Raw genomic sequence first — 24,820 nt, 5'->3', positions numbered from 1 at the left:
GGGGCCAGTTTTAATTTAGTTAATGTTCTGTAATTTTAAATGACTCTTTGTAGATCTCCAACTTCAGCTCACCATTATTCACACCTGATTTAGATAATGAATAAGGTATCCTAGTGCCTGGTAGGAAAACCAACTCATTATTTCTGTGTTACCTTCATGGAGATGGTCTATACACACTCTGCCAATTTCTCTCAGTTCATTACTGCACACAGTTATCTCATCTTTTAATGTCAGTGTATATCCTCTTTGTCTTCTGTCCTCAAACTTTTGCTAGACTTTCTAATTTCAATCATTTGCTTATTTTTCTTTAGAAGTAATTTGTATGTCATCAAAATGCATAAGTCACAAAGAATCACTACAGATTAATTAATTAATTTATTTATTTATTTATTTTTGTGATACTGGGGATGGAATTCAGGGACATTCTAACTCTGAGCTACACCCACAACCCTATTTTTATTCTTTATTTTGAAACAGGGTCTCACTGAGTTGCAAAGGGTCTCACTAAGTAGCTGAGGCTGTCTGCAAACTGTGATCTTCCTGCCTCAGCCTCCTAAATGCTGGGGTTATAAGCATGCACCACCCTGCCGGGCTCAGACTCATCTTTAAATTATTAAAATAATTTTTGCTGGGGATGGTGGCACATGCTTGTAATTCCAACATTTAAGAGGTGGAAACTGGAGGATTGCTATTCACAGACACCCTCAGCTACTTAGCAAGGCCCTTTGCAACTCAGTGAGACCCTGTCTCAAAAAAATAAAAATACTAAAATATAGGGCTGGAAGGTGTAGCTTGGAGGTAGAATGCCCCTGGGTTTCACCCCAAGTACTACAAAAAATGATATTTTTTATTAATTAAATATTTTTCACCTTTTTGTGAAGTTTTACATGGAGAATAAACAAAACAAAACAAACATTGTTGATTTCTAATGTAATATGAGGTCTGAGAACCTCACCAATTACTCCAAGAGAAGCATTGAAAATTGAAAATTTTTCATTATATATTTATACACACACATACACATGCACACACACTCTTACACTATTTCAGTTTACTTTTGCGTTTTACTTATATTCAAAAAAGCATAGTTCTTTCACTCACATCAAATCAATTTCATAGAATCAATAAGGTTTTGTGTCCTAGTGTAGAAACATTTTCTATAGAAAATGTATTCCAAATATAAAAAATCTGATTAAGTCTTTCAGACTACAAACATCCTTAATTGAGAATGTTTTGGATAAATGGTTCAATGTAATTATACATGACCATAAAGAAGGTCAAAATAATTTCAATAATTCAAAGATTAAGAATAAAGTAATGGATTACAAAGGGAAGATTGAGTTTTATGCAACTTTGGGATGTGTTGACATATCAACTGTACTTAAGTTGTAGTGAGTTATCCAGTACAACAGGGATGGCATGTGAAGGGAGATACATCCTCACTGCAAGAAGACAACTTAATATGTCAAAAGATATAGGATTTTTGCAATAGTTTTCACCACCATGTGCCCCAAGTACCAGAAGTAGTGCTTCAGGATCAAATGGTTACCCTGCTGAATTTCAAAACAGATTTAGTTTCATTCTCTTTTCTATGTTCCTATTCCTCCTTTTTTAATTCAAATGTTTACTCTATACCAATGTACACTGAATTATATAACTTAATTTTTTTTAACAAGTGCTCACAGCCAAGAGATCTCACAGGAGATGTTGGGCTTTGGATTTTTGAGTGATGCTGAACTGATAAGACTATGGAAACTCTAGGAAATAAACCGAACACATTTTGCATTGTGAGGTGGTTGTGAGATCTATGGGGTTAGAGAAGAGCATAGTATTTGGATTTAGAATGTCCTCCTAGCTCTCATGGAAACAAGGCAACACTGTTGGAAGAAGGGCTTGGTTGCTAAGGAGGTGTTCCTTGGGAGTGGTCTAGGGGATGATATATCCTTCCTCTTCACCCTGCTTCTCTCTGCTTCTAGCCTCCAAAAAGTCACTGTGGAGACTTATTCTCTTTGCCTCTTTCTGACTTCCATTGCTATGCCCTGACATGGAATAAAGCTTTGAGATCTCAAAAAAATTGCAAGAAATAAATCTTACTCTAAATTGTGCAATCTTAGATTATAGAAATGAGAATATTGACTGAGACAAAAATGTATTTTTGTTGTCAAAAATAAAAATTAAATAAAGTTAGTGAAGATATGCAGATGCAGATACCAGCTACAGCCACGCCCTCTTGGCATCTGCATGTAAATTCTTATTCATGCGGTCCATAGGCAAAATCTCAAAGTGAGAAATAGCCCCGAGAGAAGGTGTGATCGCTGGCTGAAAGTACTCTCCACTTTTAGATATTCTTTCATAACTATTACTCTTTTAGTAATGATTCTTTTAACTCTCCACATGAATTGCTCCGGTGGTGTAAGATCAGGACTGTGAGAGAAACTGAGTCCGTGGAAAATAAAATTTCTGGTAATTTGTCCAAACCTCTAAATGTCCTTGGCTTTGTTCAAATGGTAATAGAACTTAGTTAGAAATTAGATGCCATGGTGGCATTCCTGTCAGTAATTACAAATGCAGATTTCCCTCTCAATCTCTGACCTTCAACATAAACACTAACTAACCTAGAGGGGGAGGTGACCCGATGCCTCTATTTACCTCTCTTTGTGATCCTGCCAAGATACGGGAAGACAAACGTTGGGTGTAACATCAAAGCAACACAGTTTATGAGCAACTAATACTTCCCAATACAATGGAGCTGAAGGCTAGGAAGATTCTTGACCTTTACACCCAGTATGAGCCCTGCCCGAGATGGGAGAGGCACCACGTGGCCAAGGAAAGGATATTGCAAAGGGTCTGGGACAGGAATGTGGATTATTTATAAGATGAATAGGTTTCTAATAAGCCTATCGTTTGGGGAAAAGTGTTTCACAGCTAAGGAAGTATATCTGACAACTAAATCTAAAAACTACATGGTATTTTTGGTGTTTGTCTGCTAAACTGTGTTGTGAGTTTGCTTAAGCTTTCAGACAGCAGATTGTATTGCAAAAAAAATCCAGCAGACATTCATCAAAATAAAGCTGGAATCTCGGACTTCATCCCCCATTCAGCTCAAAGGAGGTTGCTAGATAGAGAAGGACATTGGACTAAGCCCTATGAATAAAAGTTCCGAAAGGGTTATAGAAACTCTTACAAACTGGACTCCTCAAGAGATTTTGGGCATGTGTTTTGTTCTTCTGGAATTAGCCCATTAAAAGCCTCTGCAGCTGCAAGGCCAAAGGGGCTAATTCGAGCACAAGACCCACCTGGGGTAATGGGACTGATTTCAATCACAAAGACCTGTGATATCACAGGCTTTACTTTTGTCCTGTTCAGGGTTGGTAATCTGCATGTGTATATCTCTATTGTACCTTGGGTGTTTTACACTTTTTTACTAGAGAATCACTGGGAGATGGGAATATATTAAAAATCTTGTGTCTAGAATAAAGTGTTTGATTGCATAAGAAGCATTGATCCATGTCAGGTTCTTTTCAGAAGCGCCGCTAATAGGAACTTATAGAAATTTATTTCCTAGAAGGGAAAGAATCGCTGCACATAAGAATCTGCAGTACGTCACCCTATCCTCCCCCATCTTTTCTGAGATCGATCGCGAGTGGACTTGTGCCCCCAACTGAGCAAAAAGTCCGTGGCAAAGATAATATCAAAATGTCAAACATTTTTGTCACAATGAGTAAGTAAGAATTTTGAACTGGTAGTTCTCTATTTTCAATGAGTTGAATCTCAAAAGTGGGCTGATTGAGATTAGCTTAGGTAGTAAAAGTAGGGGAGCTCTTTAACTTTTATAATGACTAATGATTAGAACAGAATTTCTAGGTAAGAGGTGATCAATTAATAATAATTATTTTTATCAATTTTGAGGGTTGCTTACTGTCCTGTCCCTAAGGCTCCGACCTGCAGAGCCCCAGGAAAGAAGACACAAACACCGAGTCTGCTGATGATACTTCTTCTTTAATGCTTCTTCTTTAATGCATACAGCAAGCAAATATATATCAGCATCATAACCCCTCCCTCTTTACCCTACCAACCCCAAACTTCTCACAGCTAGGGCATGCACATTTTTAACCCTCTCATAGGCAGGCTGGTGGTAGCACGAGGCGCTGCGTCACTGATCATCCTGCAGGCACATAATATGACACACTGCACATGCTCAAGGAGACGTCAATCTTGTGAGTCTTATGACTTGGCAGCAAGCCTAGGCACCATCTTGAGTCAACGCTGGCAACAAGCCTAGGCGCCATCTCGGTCTAGCCGAGTGGGCCCCGACATCTTACATTTTATGACAGACACATTTACCAGAAATTGTTCAAGTTTAGTTTTGCTTACATTCATAAATCAAGCAAGGTTAAGCTTTTTTATGTGACCTTTTTTATGTGACCTGGAAATGCCTGCTTAGAGTAGTCACAGACTTGGTCCCCATTTTATATTTCAACAAAACAGCTTATGAAACTCCATGTAAATTTTCTCTCAGATAACAAATGATCTCTTTACTTTAAAAGTGAATCTGCAAGCTGAAATATTTTCTTATAACAATATTGTTGCTGGTCACAGTGGTCAGCATCTCTAATTCCAGCCAAGATAAGATGATAGCAGATTGGAGGCCAGCCCCATCAATTTAGTGATACCTTCAGAAACTTTTCAAGAACCTGTTTCAAAAAATTAAAAAACAATTTTAAAGGAGCTGGGTGGTGTAGCTCCAACGTAGAATACCATTAGCTAGATGTCATGTCTCACTCCTATAAAAGTTTCTGGTTTCTGCTTCTCCTAAAATTTGTCATGTGAAATAATCTTCCTCTGTAACTCAGGAAATAAGCCATATCACAATTCAAACAAGTTAGCTCACTGTACCCTACAGTCAGTCAACCCATGTCAGCTCAAGTCCAATCATCACAGCAAAACACCAGTAGCAGTAACCTGATGAAATCAATGAGGAATAGGACTGTATGATAGTATTTCATGCCAATGATGTAACAAAAGAGGGTAAAATGTACTAGATAACAGATGAACATCAGTGTACAAAGTTCAAAGTTCAAATTCTGCAGCTTCCTGGACATCTCTTCACTCTGAATTTCATTCAGTTTTAATAAGTCTTGAATATCACAAGGTATAGTTATACATTAAAAATTGAAATGTTAATTTAGTCTTTAAAGAAATGACAGGTTGCCCCCAAGAAACATTAAGATAGAGAATATATATAAAGGCATAAAAGGTTTCTAAAGGTCTGAACATTTCTACTTATATTTTACTCTTCCCTAAACAAAGGAACTGAGAGTTTAATGAATGCATATATACATGTTGCTCGTTTTGTAGATAGATGAACTCAATGTTTCTTTTCTCTATTATTAATGATGCTGAAATGTTTTGTATTCACTTGAATATAAAAATATGAGAAAAATTTAAATTCAAAACACCATTCTACCATATTCCCCTATACATTTTTCTTCTATTAAGTACACTCAGCTCATTTCTCCTTATGGACAGCTTAAGCTCTTTCTTGTAATAGACTATGTTTCATTTATCTTTATATCCTTTAATATGCTTAGTAAAATATCATTTACAAGCAAAGTATTCTATAAATGAAGTTGAATTTTCTAAAAATTATCATGTAGTATACATGTAAACACACACACATATTTGTGTGTGTGTGTGTGTGTGTGTGTGTGTATCAGTGTAAAACCATACCATCAAGAGACCGAATTACATAGAAAGGTTAAAAGATACACCGATTTTTTTTCAATACTGGGGATTGAACCCAGGAGCATTCTGCCTCCAAGATACATCCCCAACCCTAAGTTTTATTCTTAATTTTGAAACAGTCTCATTGAGTTGCAAAGAGCCTCACTCAGTAGCTCAGGCAGTCAGTGAACCGAAATCCTCCTGTCTCAGCCTCTCAAATGCTGGGATTACAAATGTAAACCACCACACCTAGCTGGTTCACAGATCTTAATAAGCTGTGTAGAAAACATGACCAAGAGCACACACTTTCTTTGTATAATGTAAATATTCCTCATTGATTTAGTCACACAAGACTAAATATCTTTTATATTTTTTCAACACCTTTTATACAAATGCTTAAATGTTTCCACAGGGTTATTTGTTTTGTTTCTGGATTAAAATTTCTTCAAATTGGAATCATCACTTAGAAAAATACATCATCAGTGGAACCATCAATTAGAAAAATATATGTTCAGTCTTAGATTTACATAATTTAAATAAGTGTAGAAAATTTTCATGATAGTTAAGCTTTCCAAAAGAACCTTGAGAAGTAAATTATAAATTATATTGGCAGATTTTAGGCAAATAGACAAAGATGAAAAGTTTCAGAATTTTACAAAATTCATAAAGAAACATTTTTTTCTCTTGCCTTTCTTCTTTAGTGATTAGATTCATTTAATAGAGATTGATGGCAAGAAAATTATTCGCATACCTACTCTGTAATTTTAAAACATTGAGTTGACAAGTTTTGCACTGTTTTTTTTTTAACATTATAAAATGCCCCAAGCTCTGTAGTAAATATTCTTCTTGGAATATATAAATTGCCTTATCTACCTAGCTAATGTTGCTGAGTTGGGCTTTAGAATGTTCTCTTGGGGCATTATAGCAAGTTAAGCACCTATATTTGCCTTAAAATTCATTGTCTAACCCTATAAACCTTTAATATGACAACTCTCATTATTCTATAAATAGTTTTTCTAAATGCTAAAAAAAGTTAAAAAGTCATTTTATATTTTTTCTACATAAAAGCATGATGAGGGCGAGAGCTAATATCTTTATCTCATTCATTAAAAAGTTCATGGCTAAGGCCCCTATAACAAGAGATTAACAAGAAAAAAGCATACAAATTTACTTAAAATAAATTTTACATGACACAGATCTTCAGAAATGAATACTCAAAGAAACAAGAAAAATAGCATTTTTATGGATAGTCATGCAGAAATATGTTTAAAGCACAAAAGGTTATGATCCTGTGCTACTAAACTGGGAGATGAAAGAGACTTAGCAAACCCTATGTATTCAGAGTCTTTAGTGTCTCTGCTTCTTTATTCATTTTCTCCAGAAATGCACAAAGTGACACTGAAAAATCAAGAGTGAAATCTGACCATTATTACCATTACATTGGTTGTCCACAGAATACACTCCTATTAGAAAGGAAGGATTGAGCCAGGCGTGGTGGTGCACGCTTGTAATCCCTGCACTTGGGAGGCGGAGACAGGAGGATGGCGCAGGTTCGAAGCCAGCCTCAGCTGGCTTAAGAAACCCTGTTTCCAAATAAAAATATAAAGATAGGTTTGGGAGTGTAGCCAAGAGGTAGAAGGGCTTCCAGGAACCCCAGTACTGCCAAAAACATAATAAAAATTAAAAAAAAAAGAAAGGAAGGATTGATTAGTTTTTCTGTAATTTATTCAATGATAAAGAATAGGATATATTCAGTCAAAACCAGAATGGAATGAGATAGACTTCAGATTGCAAATAAAATTCTGGATCACATACTTACATTTTTTATTCCTCTGTGGATTTAAAAAATGGCATTCTAAGTTGGGCTTGGTGGTGCACACTTGTAATCCCTGCACTTGGGAAGATTGCGCAGGTTGTTGGCTTAAGAGACCCTGTTTCCATTATATATATATATATATATATATATATATATATATATATATATATATGATTATGTCTGGGAGTGTAGCCTGCAGGTAGAAGGGTTTCCAGAGACCCCAGAACCACAAAAAATATGGTATTCTGTATATTCTATATCTACTTTACCAAAGTCAGACACTTGGAACTAGACTAGTAGTTTATATTTGCTTTCTGAGCTCCTGGATAAGGGTCATAGGGAGAATGAAATTGCCATGCTCTGTCCTCCTCTAATTAAGAATTGCCATATTCAGTAGGGGCTCAATAAATACTTGTTGAATAAATGAATAAGCATATTACCAGACTCTTGAATTTCATCATTTCCTTGTTTGGATTAAGAAAAGAAAAAACAAGTAAATCTTTAAAGTGTTTATATAAATTGAAAATTAATATTTTATTTATTTATTTATTTTTATGTGGAACATATTGAAATTGGCATATATTCAAACTGTGCTTGGTACCCTCTCCTCTCCCTGCTTCACCTTCCGCTCCTCCCAACAATGAGTGTAGAGATTAAGCATGCTATATTCATACTTTTGCACATATTTGAATGTAGCTACTCCATTAATCAACCTCAGCCTTCTTCCTCTCCTATTCTTCCATTCTAGCTTTGCTGAGGTTTCCCCTCCATTATTTGGAGTCCCTCTGGTATTCCTAATACTTCCTAGTTTGGGCTTATTAGAGAAAAAAATATATGTCCCTTCTCTTTCTATGCCTGACTGATCTCACTTAACATAATGTTTTCCAGGTCTTTCCATCTTCTTGCAAATGACATGATTTTGTTTTTCTTTATTGCTGAGTAGAATTCCATTGTGTGTATTTTCCATAATTTTACGATTCATTCATTTGTTGATGGAGACTTAGGTTGTTCCATATTTTAGCTATTACGAATTGTGCTGCTATGAACATCGGTATGCATATGTTACTGTAGTTCTCTGATTTCAACCCTTTTGAAAAAATTCACAGGAGTGGTATACCCAGATCATGTGGTAGATCTATTCCCAGTTTTCTAAGGTATCTCCACACTGATTTCCATAGCAGCTAAACTAGTTTGCACTCCCACCAACAGTGTAAAAAGAGTTCGTCTTTCCCCACATCCTCACCAGCATTTGTTGTTATTTGATTTCTTTATGCTTGCCACTCTGATTGGGGTTAGATGGAATCTCAGCATAGTTTTGATTTGCATCTCCCTGATGGCTAATGATCTTGAACATCTTTTCATGTATCTATTGGCCACTTGTATCTCTTCTTTTGTGAAGTATCTATTCAGTCCAGTTGCCCATTTCTTGATTGGGTTGTTTTGCTAATTTAGTCTTTTGAGCTCTTTGTATATTCTGGATATTAGCCCTCTATCTGAGTGGTGTCTGGTAAATATCTTCTTTCATTCTGTAGGCTTTCTCTTTAGGTTCTTAATTGTTTCTTTTGATGAGAAGAAACTTTTTAGTTTGATTGCACCCCACTTGTTGATTAATTTTCTGCAGATGACATGATACTGTAACTAGAAGACCCAAAGAATTCAACCAAAAGACTACTGGAGCTGATTAACCAATTCAGCAAAGTTGCAGGATACAAAATAAATCTAAAGAAATCAGTTGGTTTTCTTTATGCCAACAATGAATCCATAATGAAAGAAATAAAGAAAGCAATTCCATTCATTATAACCTCAAAACCAATAAAATACCTAGGAATAAACCTAAACAAAAATGTAAAAGACCTATACAATGAAAACTATAAAACATTAAAAAAAAAGAAATTGAAGAAGACCTTGGAAGATGGAAAGATCTCTCTTGCTCATGGATAAGCAGAATAAATAGCAAAATGGCCATTCTGCCCAAAGTGATCTAGAGATCCAATGCAATTCCTATCAAAGTATCAATGACATTCTTCATTGACCTAAAGAAGAAAGAAAAGACCCAGAACAGCCAAAACAATCCTTAGCAATAAGAACCAGGCAGGAGGCATCACAATCCCTGACTTCAAATTATACTATAGAGCAATAGTAATAAAAACAGCATGGTATTGGCACAACAACAGGCATACTGACCAGTGGAACAGAAGAGAAAATACAAAAACAAACCCACACACCTATAGTCAATTGATCTTTGACAAAGAGGCCAAACTCATATGCTGTAGAAAAGACAGCCTTTTCAACAAATGTTGCTGGGAGTACTGGCTATCCATTTGTAGAAAGATAGAACTAAATCCTTACATTTCACAGGGATCAACTCTAGATGGATCAAAGACTTAGAAATTAGACCAGAGACTGTGAAGCAGAGCATAGGCTCAACTCTCCAACATATATGCACAGAAAATTAATATTTTAAATAGTGTTTAAGTAGGGCATGGTGGTGGATGTTTGTAATCCCAGGATTTGGAAGTCTGAGACAGGAGGATCATGGTTCAAGGGCAGCCTCAGCTACTGATTGAGGCCCTTTGCAACTGACTGAGACCCTGTTTAAAAATAAATAATATAAAAAATGGATCTGGGAGTGTAAAATGTCTCTGGGTTTCATCCCCAGTACTACACACACACACACACACACACACACACACACACACAAACACACACACACACACAACTGTTTTTTATCTAGATTTCTGGCTGAATCAAAGTTATTTAGTAAAACCAACTTGTGAAATGCATTTAGTAATGAATGCATAGTTCTCTGAACACCACTAATATGATCTTTTCTTTCCATACTCATATATAGGAAGCTATCAAATTAGATACTGGCATGCACAGGAAAATGGGGGAGTGGTATGGCCAAAGAACATGGCAGTCATTACTGAACTGGAACAATTTGATAAACCCTCGTACACCTTAATCAATCCCATAGTTACACATGTTCTAATATTGGAAATAAAACAGTTGTTGTGCTATCATAAAGATACTTTCCTCAAACAAGATTTTAAGAATCTTTAAATAGCTAATATTTAAAGAAATAATTGCTTATGATTGGAAGATTCTTAATTCAGTTAAGTATGCACTCTTCAGATTAATGAATTACCTATGAGAGAGAACCACAGTATATTTGGATGATGAGGTAAAATTAATTAACTCAGTCTTACAGTACACAGAGATTTTGAAACATAAAAAAATCCGATGCTACCTGAACACAAGCCAGAAACTTGGTTTTCCATGCATAGACCTAGATGATAGCTGTAATTCATGTAATTTTATGACATTTCATGGAACATTTGGTCATTATGACATTTATGATGCAATGAAATAGGCCATAAATGCTGTAAATTGTTGGGAGCAAAAGATATTCATATTTGTGATGGGCATTTTAGTTTCAATCAAGATGTTGGCAAGTCAAAACTTAACTTAGAGGTGAGTGTTAAATTTCTAATTTAGGTTTCTCTCTTTTTCCCTCCTGCTCTCTACTGCTCTCTCCTTTGTGTGAAAAAAAATACCTATGAACCTATAAATGAGAATGGTAATTTTAGAAATACAAAATTCATGATTTCTAATTCATTTGCATGTCTTGTGCTTGGGTAAAATGTGGAACAAACAAAATTTCTAATAGTAAGTGATGACTGTAGCTTTCTTAGATGTGGTAATATAATTCCTAAAACCTTTTTTAGCACCTACTGTCAGATATTTAAATGTCAGAATTGACCTCGTTGAATTATGCATGGAAATTAATACTAAAGTGTTTTTCCAGGAAATTGATTCAAAACACATAGATATTCATCTTAGGAAAAGAAAGACAAATGTATGCCAAAGAGCATTTTATTATCAAAGCTTGGCTATTCCTTTGGATCATTTTTGCTTCTTTGATTAGTTTAGTATTCATAATGTCACCAGAGTATCATCTGCATATTAGAGTTTGATCGTATATATTACCAAAGATTGTTCTAAAAGTGTGATCATGCACACACATTGTTCAAATAAATGTACTGATAAAAGGTCCAGCTGCAAGAAAATGTAATGGTAAATAAGGGCATTGCTATTATTATAAAAGATATAGCTTTCCATACTTGCAGTCCTACAGTTGGTTTCCAAATAGAAAGTTCCTTCACCAAATTCATATTAACTGTCTTACAACTTATTTTTATGTTGATAAACTCAGCTTTGACCATAAGAATACATGAAAATAGTTATTTAAAATACATTATTTCTAAAATTATAGAAATATGCTTTTAAAATTTTATCTCAATGTTATATTTTATGGTTTAGAAAAGTATAATATTGCATATATATACTCAAGAATACAGATATTATTAGTAAAAGTTATTATAGAAAATTACTTTTTCAATAATACCACTTTATTGATTACTTGTCATTTTACTTAGAAGCAACTTTTAATGTAGACATTATTATGTCCATCCTATAAAGATCTTCAAGTTAATATTAGTTTCTTTACTTAAAGTGACAAAGTTACACCAGGCGTGGTGGCAGACACTTGTAATCCCAGCATTTGGGAGGCTGATACAGGAGGATCACAGTTCACAGACAGCCTCAGGTACTTAGTGAGGCCCTTTCCAACTCAGTGAGACCCTGTTTCAAAATAAAGAATAAAAAAAAATAGGGCTGGAGGTGTAGCTCAGAGGTAGAATGCCCCTGGGTTCAATCTCCAGTACCGAGAAGAAAAAAAAAAAATGTGACAAAGTTGAGAAAGTTAAAATTCAGCTGGATAATGTTCCTTTTCTGTTTTTTGTTTGTTTGTTTGTTTGCTTGCTTGCTTTTGTTTTATTTTGTCACATAAGTTGGAAGTATTTCTGGTGGCATTTATTGTCAAAGATTATGACAAGACATAGGGTGTGCTTTTGGCTAAATATTTATGTTTCCCTAAAATTTATATTTTTAAAGGTCTAAGCTTCGATATCATGGCATTTGGAAGTGAGGCTATAATGCAGATTTAATAGATTAATCCATGTTTCCAATGAGAGTCTCTCCCTTACAGATTGCATGACCCTTAAGGAAACTATATCATTCACAAATATGGTCAGATTCAGGTTCGACAAAACTCTAATTGATGAGCTTCATAATACCTGGCATTCTCCTAAATGCCTGCAAGTACAATGGATCATTTAGGTCTTCATGAATGCTCTAAGGATTGTATTACACTATTTTATAGGTGAAAAAACAGGCTTAAAATGTTTCCTCCAGGTCATGTGAAGAAAAAGTTTCAGGACAGGCTTTTCCATGTCTTGCTACTCACAGACAAGTATTCTATCTCCTAGATCATTTTGTTTATATTGACATCATTAATCTATCATGAAAACAAGAGTATAGTCCCAGGAATTCACTTGGTTGCCAATATTTGTCAGTTAGAATGTATCAATGGTATATGTGAATTGGTTTTGTAGCAATGTAATGGGTTTTCTAGTATCAGGAAAGTTGAAGCTGCAGAATTTTCTGTCCTTACATTTCAAATATATATATATATATTTTTGTGTGTGTGTGTGTGCTACTAGGGTACTAGGGATGGAACCCTTCTACCTCCATGCTACACTCCCAGACCTATTTTACATGTTTTTTTTTTTTTTTTAATTTAGAAACAGGGTCTCTTAAACCAGAAAGGGTGGCTTCAAACCTGAGTGATTCTCCTCTCTCTGCCTCCCAAGCCCCGGGATTACAAGCGTGCGCCACCACGCCAAGCAAATATTTGCATTATTAATTTTCAACTTACATATAGCAAAATTCACCCTTCATACTATAAACTTCTATAGGTTTTGATAAATGCATTAGAGCTATATATTCACCACCAAAGTCATAATATAGAATAGTTTTATTACCTTCAAAATTTTCTTTTATGGTCCACCTACCTTCCCTGTTCCAAATCACTGCAAAGCACTGATATGCTCTCATCACAATGGTTTTGTATTTTCTAGAATGTTTGTAAATAAAATTATATAATATATACCTTAGAGGTTTAACTTTTTTTCACTAAGCAAAATGCATTTGAGATATGTCTATCATTTCACAGATCAGTATTTTGTGCCTTTTACTTCTGAGAAAAAAATTCTATGTTAATTTATCACAATTTGTTTTATCATTCAACAATTGAAATACAAAGTATTTTCTCATAGCTTTCTGATAATTAAGAACAAAGCTGCTATATGTTCAGAAACAGGTTTTTGTGTGAATAAAAATTTTCATCTCCTTCTAGAAAAAATACCCTTAGAAGGATTATTGGGCCATCTAGCAAATATATGTTAAACTTTGCAAGAAATTGTTAAACATTTTTTAAAGTTGTTTTCTATAACAATAGTGTCATTTTTTATTCCTACTAGCAAAGAATTCCTAGTATTGCTCATTTTCACCAGCACTCGCTATTGTTAGTCTTCATTTCTGCTTTTGTTCTAACAATGCTAATAACTGTATACCAGTATTTCAGGTTGTTTTTTAAGTTGCTTTTACCTAACATTTTTTTTAAACATCCTTTTATTTTCTCTTGTGTCACCAAAATATTTTCCTTAGGGTAACAACCAGATCTCTCAATCATTCATTACATTTTTTTTATTGTTTAATTATTATTTTGTGTGTGTGTGGTACTGGGGTTCCTGGAAGCACTTCTATCTCCGGGCTACACTCCCAGACCTATTTTTATATTTTTATTTGGAAACAGGATCTCTTACGCCAGCGCCCCTGGCTTCGAACCTGCGCAATCCTCCTGTCTCTGCCTCCCAAACTCAGGGATTACAAGCATGCGCCACCACACCCAGCTTGTTTAATTATTTAAACTTTAGAATTCTTGGCAGAAATATGATCTACAAATATATTCTTCAGTTCTGTGTTTAATCTTTTTATTTTCTTAATAGTTCTTTCACAGAACAAAAAAGCTTTAACTTTTATAAAATAGTTTTTAAATTTTTTGATTGGTTCATTGTAGTCATACATCTTAATGAGATAAAGATGGTGGAGACATACATGAACACATCACCTAATTAGCCCTAATTTAATTTATCAATTCTTTTTATTTTTTGGTAATATGTATGAAATCCAGTGCATTCTACCTCAGAGCTACACCCCCAACCCTATTAGTTGCAAAGGGCCTCACTAAGTAATAGCTGAGGCTGTTCGCAAACAGGGATCCTCATGTCTCAGCCTCCCAAATGCTGGCATTACAAGTGTGCAACACCAGGTCTGGCTCAATTATCTTTTGTTATATCATGCTTCTGATGTCTGCCTGAACCAAGATCATGATGATTTTCACCTATGATTTTTTTCTAGAAGCTTGAGAGTTTTACATTTTACACTTAGTCTTATCATTTGACTTAAATGTTTTTAAAGATGTGAGCTATGTGTTGAGGTCTATATTTGCATGTTTGTTTGATTGCATGTTATTGTCCAGTTGCTACATCATCATTTATTGATGGTTATAATATTTTCATTACTATAATATCTTCATAACCTACTACCCTTGATTTAATCAATTAGTGACATCACATGATAGTGAATATAATCAAATCACTATCTTCCATGAAGAGATTTGTATGCTTACCATTGTTTGTAGAATAACGTTTTAATATTTTCTTTTTATCACCAAAATATCTCCACTAAATTACCTTTAAAACTTTGTGAAGTGTCAGTGTATTATTTGTTTGAGTCAATTTTGAATGATATGTTCTGTTCCATTGGTTTTTGTTTCTTTTAACAAATAACACATTGTTTTGATTAATCTAACTCGAAATCTTGAAATTAGGAAATAGGAGCATTTAAAATTTGTTTTGAAGGCAAAACAACATGAAGGAAAATATTTAGTATTTTATATGGGCCAAAGCTAGAAGTACTCTATTTCACATCACTATCAAAATTAAATCAGCTAAATCCCCAACTGGAAGGGATGCTGACAAATGTAGCTAAGCTCTATTCAAGGGAGGCAGAGGAGCTATGTTAGGGTAACAGCCAGCGTCTGGGACTAAACTCAATAATGCTTTATTTGTATTGAAAATTTAGCTGGGCTAAATTTATTTTACTTCAGGTCTACCTTTACAATATTATCTTTCATTATTCCTTTAAAAACCTTTCCTAAACAATAGAGTTTTATGATTATGGTTTTTCCTATTTCTTCTGCTTTATCACTAATTCTCAGTAATTCAATTGCTTATTGCTATCTCTGATGCCACCTGTTAAATGAGAAGTTTTGGATTCTTAACAATACATATTCATTTTTCTGGACTTCCATAATAATTTATATTAAAATGTTATTATTATAATTTTCTCCATAATTATTTATTTACTCATATGCTAGGTTCATAGTCCTTAAAGAGAGTGGCCATAGCTAATAAATATGTTAAATTCTTTTCTGTACTCCTGACACTACAACTCAGTAAACATATGTTTTATTATTGATGGTTCAGCCAAGTGGCCCTAATATTCTTAGTGAATTAAATTGAAGTCATCATCAGGCCAAAGCTCAAATGAAAGAACACCAGAATTCATATGGCATTTTGTCATGATGACATGATTTTATAAGGGCCAATGTGCCGCTCTCTAAATTATGACCCTAAATATGCTAGGGTTAAGAAAAGTGGTCAGAGAACAGAAGGGCACAGAACTGATTTCCAAAGCTTAGACCTTCTGGTCATACTTCTGGCCATGATTTTTAAAAAATCACCAGTTTTTCATTGCCAAAAGATAGAAAATAATTCACATCTCCCTATTTCTTCTCCTTCTTTTATATCATATCTCAGTCGTTTTTTCCAAAAGGGGTTGAAGGAGAAAGAACAAAAAGCAATAATGAAATGAGGGGAATGACAACGACCCTAAAGTGACTTGAAATATTCTTTGAGTTCTTTGAGGCCGGGCATGGCGTGGTGGCACATGTTTGTAATCCCAGCATTAGTGGGGCTGAGACAGGAGGATCACACATAGTTCACAGCCAGTCTCAGCTACTTAGTGAGGTCCTTTGGAACTCAGTGGAGCCCTATTTCAAAATAAAAAAAAAAAATAGGTTCCATTCCCAGTGATGCAAAAAAAAAAAAAACTTGACTTTAACAGTAATAGCAAAAAACAGAAACACCTCATGGATCAAACCTTATTAATTAAATTAAGAAGTACAATTTCATTAATTAATTTAGATTGCAATCAATATTCTAATAGACCCAATAGACATTCTTAGCACTTTCATTTCTGATTTCTGTTGTACGTTATCCCTGTATTCTTTAAGTTCCTCTGAGTACCACTATGTAGTATGATTTTTATTTTTATTTCAGGAAAATGCACTTAAACAGATACATACAAATAGTTGCTATCAGAATATCCATTTTCACCAGTATTACACTTACTAATTTACTTATAACAAAAATTGGTATGTTTGTTAATGTGCATACTATATGCTGATTATTTTTTTCTTTTTATTCCCAGAGTATCATATCATTAAAAAATTATATAGCTTCTAAATCTAGAAATCTAAAGCCATTTTCTTTTCTATATCACCTGTGCTTTAATTTAGGGAGTTCATTTACTTCTATCTCCTGGAGATTAAATTTTCTCTACTGAATCATCCTTGCCTTGTTCAGGTCTCTTTATCTTATCACCTTGATTACATAAAAGCTTAATAACCTGCTCCTTTTTCCCTAATCAAGAAGAGGCATTACATTCATTGCTAATGAATATTATCAACTCATCCCTTTCATAAACTTTTTTTGGAGGCTGACCATTACTTTGTAGGATAAAATGCTAACTTCCTTATAAGTATGTTCTTTAAAAACTTCTGCAGGCTTAATTTAGGATGTGTGTGGGGGATTGCTGGGGTTCCTGGAAGCCCTTCTACCTCCAGGCTACACTCCCAGACCTATTTTATACTTTTTTATTTTTGGAAACAGAGTCTCTTAGGCCAGCGCAGCTGACTTCGAACCTGCGCAATCCTCCTGTCTCCGCCTACCAAGAGTGGGGATTACAAGCATGTGCCACCATGCCCGGCTAGTTTAGGATTTTTGTTTTAAAATTAATTCCATGGAAATTCACCAAAAAGTAGGAAGTACTGTATTTATGTACAATATTTTTCTGAAAATATTATCATTATTTTATCATCTATTCATGTACATTCACATCATCTCAAAAATTTAAAGTCTGTGGTTCTATAATTTCATCTGCAATTTTCTTTCTTACCTCGATAATTCAGCATGCTTTCCTATATCATTCCAGATTCCAGGAGTAAATTTCTCTTCCATTTTGTTTTAATGATATCTCCATTAATATTTTTAAAAAACTCATAAAACAAAAAATCTTATTGGTGCTTTTTGGTCATACATCTTAATGAGATACAAGATGGTGGAGACATACATTCACACATCACCCAATTAGCCCTTACCCAATTTTTGACACTGATGAGTATGAAATGGTATGTGATTAAATTATTTGCAATTTCCTGACTATCTTTGAGGTTAATAATCATTTTGTGTTTAGTGGTCAATCTATGCTACTTAAAAAAGATGCCTTTGCCACCACTTGTATCAGCAAAATTAATTCCTCATATTGTTATTTTTGAATTGAAGTTTACTGTGAGATGTTCCTCTGTGTGTGTGTGTGTGTGTGTGTGTGTGTGTGTGTGTGTGTGTGTGTGATTGGTATTTACTATGTACCTAGATTGAGTCTAGCTCCAAGAAATGCTAAAAATTTGAGTTTGGCTTTTAATTTGAGAGTATGACTACAATGTACCACCAAAAAAACCCTAAAAATAAAAAAATCTATTAATATAATTTACCACAATATCAGATTAGAAGATAAAAATAACAGTAAATTTAAGATTGGCCAAAACACAAGGTAGAAATCTTCAAATCTACTTATAAATAAACACAAAGACACATATATACACCATGTAGAAATCTAATAATGAAGCATATAATATATATCTGTCATATCCATTACAGCTCACTATTGTCATTTGGTCTTGATAGGACAGCTTGTGAATTACTTTGTGTTAGGACTCCTACTTTCACAAAGTTACTTCTTAACGACTATACAATCTCCAACCCAGAATTCAGGAACCCCTTGTTTCTTTTGAACTCTTGTGCTGACCCCAGCACATCTACTGGCCTCTCTCTTGCTTTCTCATGTGTTCATTCTGTTGAAGAAAGTTGCCATATTGTGAAATGCTCAGTGAAGCGGTGCATGAGTCAAAGAACTGAGATTGTCCTCAGACAACCAACTCATGAGGCACTGATTCCCTTAATCCAGCATTCCAAGAATTGAATCCTGTCAACCACCACATGAGTGAGCCTGAAGATGGCTTCCTGGTCAGTGGAGCCTTGAGATACCTGCAGCTTCAGCTGACACTGGGCTGCATTCTGTGATGAACCAGAGTTAGAGAGCCCAGCAAAATCATCCCCAGATCCTGTCCCACAGGAATTTGAAAGAATGAATGTTGCTGTTTTACGTCCACTAAGTTTTGAAGTAATTTGTTATTCAATAATGGAATACACATAAATATATATAATGTCATTTGTATATCTGTATTTGTACATATGTGTATTTGTAATATGTATATTAAATATTATTTGCTGGTCAAGAGTAATATGGATTAGAGAAAAGGCTATGAGATTTGTAACTAAAGCAAACTGAAATAAATTATGGTTCTGATACCTTGTTTAAAAAGTGCATCTGATCCCCATGCTTGGGAGGTAGAGACAGGAAGATTGCACGGGTTTGAAACCAGCCGCGCTGGCTTAAGAGACCCCGTTTCCAAAAATAAAAAACGTATAAAATAGGTCTGGGAGTGTAGCCCGGAGGTAGAAGGGCTTCCAGGAACCCCAGTACCACCAAAAAACCAAAGTGCATATGAGCCGGGCTTGGTGGCACACTCTTAGGAGGATAAGACAAGAGGATCACAGGTTCCCATTCAGCCTCAGTTACTTAGTGAGGCCTTCTGCAACTTAGTGAGATTCTGTTTCAAAATGAAGAATAAAAATAGGGCTGGAGGTATAGCTCAGAGGCAGAATGTCCCTGGGTTAAGTCCCAGTAGCACAATAAATTAAAAAATAAATAAATAAATAAACAAACAGGCACATAGAGTGATTTAGATTCTTAGTTATTTTCTAGTGGGCAATGAAGAAACAGAACACAGACCCTATTTCTTTATACAAAAGTTAGAAGTGTTTGTTTTGAAATGCATTCTATCAATTTTCCTTGGTGTTCAAGCAGCCATAATTTTTATGTTGATCTTATAAAATTATATTATCAGTTACTTTATGTAATTCCAATAAGTAGTAAAAACAAAATCTTCAAAGTATACTAATGCAAGTAAAGCAAAAAGAATAAAAGCCAAATATCATCCATCACTGCTAAAATGAAACACCATTGTTCTTTTTAATACTTTCCTCTATTAGAGTTCATCACATGGGCAAATAAAACAGTATTTTAGAGCACACTAATCTGTTATTCTTCAAGAATAACTTTTAATGTTTGTTAATTAAAGGCACATTTTCACATAAAAGCTTTCAATTTTTGGCTATTTGTCAACCTGCTTTCCTATTTAATCTCTTCACATCTTAAGTGGGAACTAAAACTCTCATCACTAGCTTGAATTTTATCCTTAAGTAAAACAATCTTCTCTATTCTGATTTGCTTTTTCACAATTTCCCCTATAATTTGTATATTATGTGAGAAAGTTAGTTGATTGTGTTCATCTAAACTTTGTTATCAAAGTTGGGCTGGTGATAAATTATCAGTTTCTGAAAATATTTAGAATGTAGAGCAGCCTACAAGATGGAGAATAAAGTCTATTCCTTTAGACTAACAAGGAAACCCCTATGGACCAAAAAGAAAATCATGAAAGGAGTTACACTCCTTGTACATTTAACTTTCTCTTTCTGGAACACCCATATCAGCATAAAAACATTCTGCTATTTCTCTCTTCCTAAAAAGACATCTCTCAATTCCACCTACACTTTCCTATTCAACCATCTCTTTATTTCTATCCTTTCCTTCACCACAAAATACTGCAAAAGAATTTGCCATCTCAATGTTCTCCAATCTCTTTCCTTTAAATTTCTTTTATAATCATTTCAACTAGACTTTCACTCTAGAGTTCAATGGAAATTAATCTTGCCTAAATATTAATGATCCTGATGCTGCTGTTCTAATTGTTAAGCCTCAAACTCATTTTTATTTGAGGTACCATAGTCGATGATAAATTTGATGTGGCAAATCACGTATTTCTTCTTGAGAAATTTTCTTTATTTGACTTTCTGGATGCACCTATATCCTTACATCATTCCCAAATCACTGGCTGTCCCAATCTTTCTCTGTTTCTTTGTTTTCCCTCATCTTCTGAATATCTTTATCTGGAAATTTCCTAGGACTCAATTCTTATAATAAATATAGATGAATGCATATATGTGTGTATACACATATAAATACATATATGTATGTATCTATGTATGTATATATTTCACTCTCCAATTGAAATATGAGCTACAATAATGAGTCACATGTATAAGTTTAAAATATTGAGTAGCTGCATTAAAATGTAAAAATAAACAGCTTAAAACAATTTTAGTAATATGTTTACTCCAATGTATATAGATATCATTTTGTCAGAGTGAGTCCTCAGCTCAGTAACTCAGGATCTGTAGGGTCCTTGGCTAACGTGACAGAAAAAAATATCAGTGTGTGCCAATCAGAGACATTGAGAAAGGTTTATTTGGGGGAAAGGGAGGAAATACACATTCAAGAGAGAACACAGGCCACCTCAAAATGAGTAAGGCATATTGGGAAGTTCAGGGCTCTCTTCTTATAGGGACTTTCAGGAGGGGTGGGCTAGAGAAGGTAGGCGAGGATGATCTAAATCAAGTAGTCTCTAAGGCAGTTTATGTTGATCTGGAAGTCTGGTCAGCTTCAATGTGAATGATCTCAGTCCAGTAGCCCCAAGGTGCTTTCTGGTGGTCTGGCGATCTGTTCAACCTTAGGGTCCTCAGACTGATTGGGGTCCTCATTAGCTGATTGACAGATAAGCTAAACTGTCCTAAATTTTATGTTTCTAGAAATATAGTATTTGTCTTGTTATCAATGTACAGGGCAAATAGAGTTTCTTTTAGTTAACTCTAGGATCTATAGGTTTCCCAGGAATTTAGGAGTCAGGCCTGAAAAAGAGAACTGGTTTGTGGACTAGAAGCTGAAGCACTTCAGCTCCAGGCTCTTATATTAAAGACATATTTTACTTTTCCTTCCTGTCTGTCTTCTTTCTACTTACTTGTTTCTTCTATTTTACATCAATTTTTAACATTTAACAATATAGACATGTTAGTAAAACATTTTACATTTTTTAAGGTAAGTCTTTGACATATAGTGTGTATTTAAGAGTTAACAGCACATCTCAATTGGAAATAGCTGGCTGCATTTCAAGTGCTCAACAGAAACATGTGGTTGTGGTTAACATATTAGACAATGCAGTTTTATATCTACATGCCCATGTTTCCTGTCCTGTTTCCTGGTGTTAAATATCATCTATATTATGATGACTTCTAATTTTATAAAGCCAGATCTCTTCTCAGACCCACAACTTTAATACAAACTGCAAGATATTCGAATTTGAATTCTTAATACTCATCTGAGACTTAACACAGCCAAAAAGAAACTCCTGATGTTCTTCCTACACGTATATAAAAATCCTTTCAAGACGTCTTATATTCTTTCCCATTTTAGCTTATAGCAAATGCCAGGATTTCAGTTATTTCACTAAAAGAAATGAAGTCATTCTTGATTTGCTTTTGCTTACACACAAAAACCTTTTTATTTTTATATTTAGTCTTGTTGGTTTTAAACTCAATATATTTCCAGAATTTGGTCAATTAAATCCAAGTTTAAAGGTTGTCACACCTTGCCTATGTTGGTGTTCTTAGTATCCCAACTAATCTCCCTTTTTCTCCCTTACCTATCTCCCTATGCAGCAAGTAGGGTGACCTTGATTAAATATTATCAGAGGTGTCACTATGCAAAACTCTCCAATGGCATACCATCTCACTGACAATAATATAAAGGTCTAAGATCAAGAGATTCATTATTTCTCCATCTCATTTCTTTCTGTTCTCTCCCTGTGCTTTCTGCTTAAGTACCCCAGCACCCTTGTACTAACACATTGGGAATAGTACGTGCTCTTTGCTATTCCTGGAAAGTTCTTTCCTCATTTATTGGTACTGTTCACTCTTCTTTACATCGTTATCCATATACCTTCCCTGACCACTTTAAAAATCACTTCTCTTTCCACTAGTATTCTCTAGCCTTTTACTTTGTTGTGTTGTTCTGCTTAGAATTCATCACTGTCTAGTGTACTATAGATTTTACTTATTTTGTTTGCTGCCTGTCTTTTCCACCAGGAATCATGAGGGTAAGTCTGCCTAGTGAGCCACTGGATGCCTATCACCAAGAAGAGTGCCTAGGACATAAAAGGTATTCAGTAAGTTGTGGTGATTTTATAAGTAATTCAATAAATAATCAAGTCTAGACAAGCAGGAAATTCATATTTTCTTAACTGTCCTTGTAAATTGTAGCATTATAATGTTATTTATTACTTGAAGAAACACATCACGAGACATGAAAACTATCTAGCCAATGTGAAATTAGTCTTATTTTCCATATAGAAGTAAATATATGGGCAAGGAAGGAAAACAAAAGGCCTTTATAGTTCCTCTAAAATTTGCTGAATAAGTAATTGGAATAGTGTTTACTGCCAGAAACTGCCTTTTGCTGACAAACCTATTGCCATCATATAATATTTGCATATAGATAATATTTATAATTATGATAGGTAATAATTATATTACAAAGAAGAATGATATCACCAAACCATTCTTTCTACTCACTTTATATAGTCTAAAAATTAGAATGGAGCCATAGGCCTTGACATATATAGGAAATGATTGTTGCTTTTTGAAATATTATCGCTGTGTTTTCATCAAGTATTGCCTCAAATAAAATAGACACATAACTGTTCCTACTTCATATGTTGTTGGTGCCTGATGTATAAAGGAATTCAAATTTCCACCACAAGCTCTTTTAATTTATGTTTCTATTTTCCTTCCTTTCATATTCATATGTTTCACTCATTGTTTTCTTATACTAGGTTCTGGACAAAATTCCATTTTTGTTCTTTGACTGTATTTAGACATTATGGAAATGCTTGTAACAAGTGAAATTATACAAAAACATACCAATCATCCATTTGGGAAAATCATGCACTAATGTTATCTAATTCTCTGCATATTTCTTGTGCTTTCTACTGAGATTAACATGATACAAATTTTCTCTGATTATTTATTCCACATCATTTTTGAAGTTGAGAGGTAATATAAATAGGGTATCAAAGCACAGACTCCTGAGAAAGCCTATTCAGATGAAATTATGGCTCTAGTCCATACCAAATGTGTGAACTTGAAAAGTTACTTAACCTCTCAGTGTCTTATTTTTCTTATATATAAAATGAGAGTATTGATATTACCCACCAAGTGTGGTGGCACATGCTTGTAGTCCCATTACTTAGGGAATTAAGACAAGCAACTTAGTGAGATCCTATTTCAAAAAAAAAAAATACTGGGGTATAGCTCAGAGGTAGAATCTCCTAGGTTCAATCTTCAGTACCACAAAAAATAATAATAATAGTAATAATAGTAATACTAATAATGATAATATCTAATAGTCTTGTAAGGAATTAAAACATGCAAAGTACTTGGAATGGTGTCTAGAAAGAGTATATTGTAGTATTTATTCAACAAACAAATAATTATTTATATTCTATATAACATGTATTATAATTATGTTGTTTTATATCTATTATTGATAAAATATACATTTTTCCACGATAATATATTCAAAAAATAAGAATTATACACATACAATTTGTTAAAATATAGGAAAATTCTCTGGGAAACTATTCAGCAAATTGACAAAATGTAGGCTCTAAAAAGAAAGATTTAAAAATATTATCAGGTTTGCCTCTTATTAAGGAATTTCTTTGTTATAGCTCTGGCTATATTATGCAATGAAGCATGAAAATTAAATTTAATTCTCTATCATGCAATTTAAAATTTCATTCATCCATTTATTCATGAGTGCAATATTTTCTTCAAATATTATTTATTAAGGGCTTGCAATGCTAGATTTCAGAGACAGAATGACCAGAATATGAATCCTACATTCAAAGTGTATGTAATTCAGAAAGACAAAGACAAATAATCACAAAAAAGATTA

Source organism: Muscardinus avellanarius (genome assembly GCF_963383645.1).
Source record: "Muscardinus avellanarius genome assembly, chromosome: 6".
In the NCBI taxonomy this organism is placed as follows: Eukaryota; Metazoa; Chordata; class Mammalia; order Rodentia; family Gliridae; genus Muscardinus; species Muscardinus avellanarius.
This window is presented reverse-complemented; position numbering follows the sequence as displayed.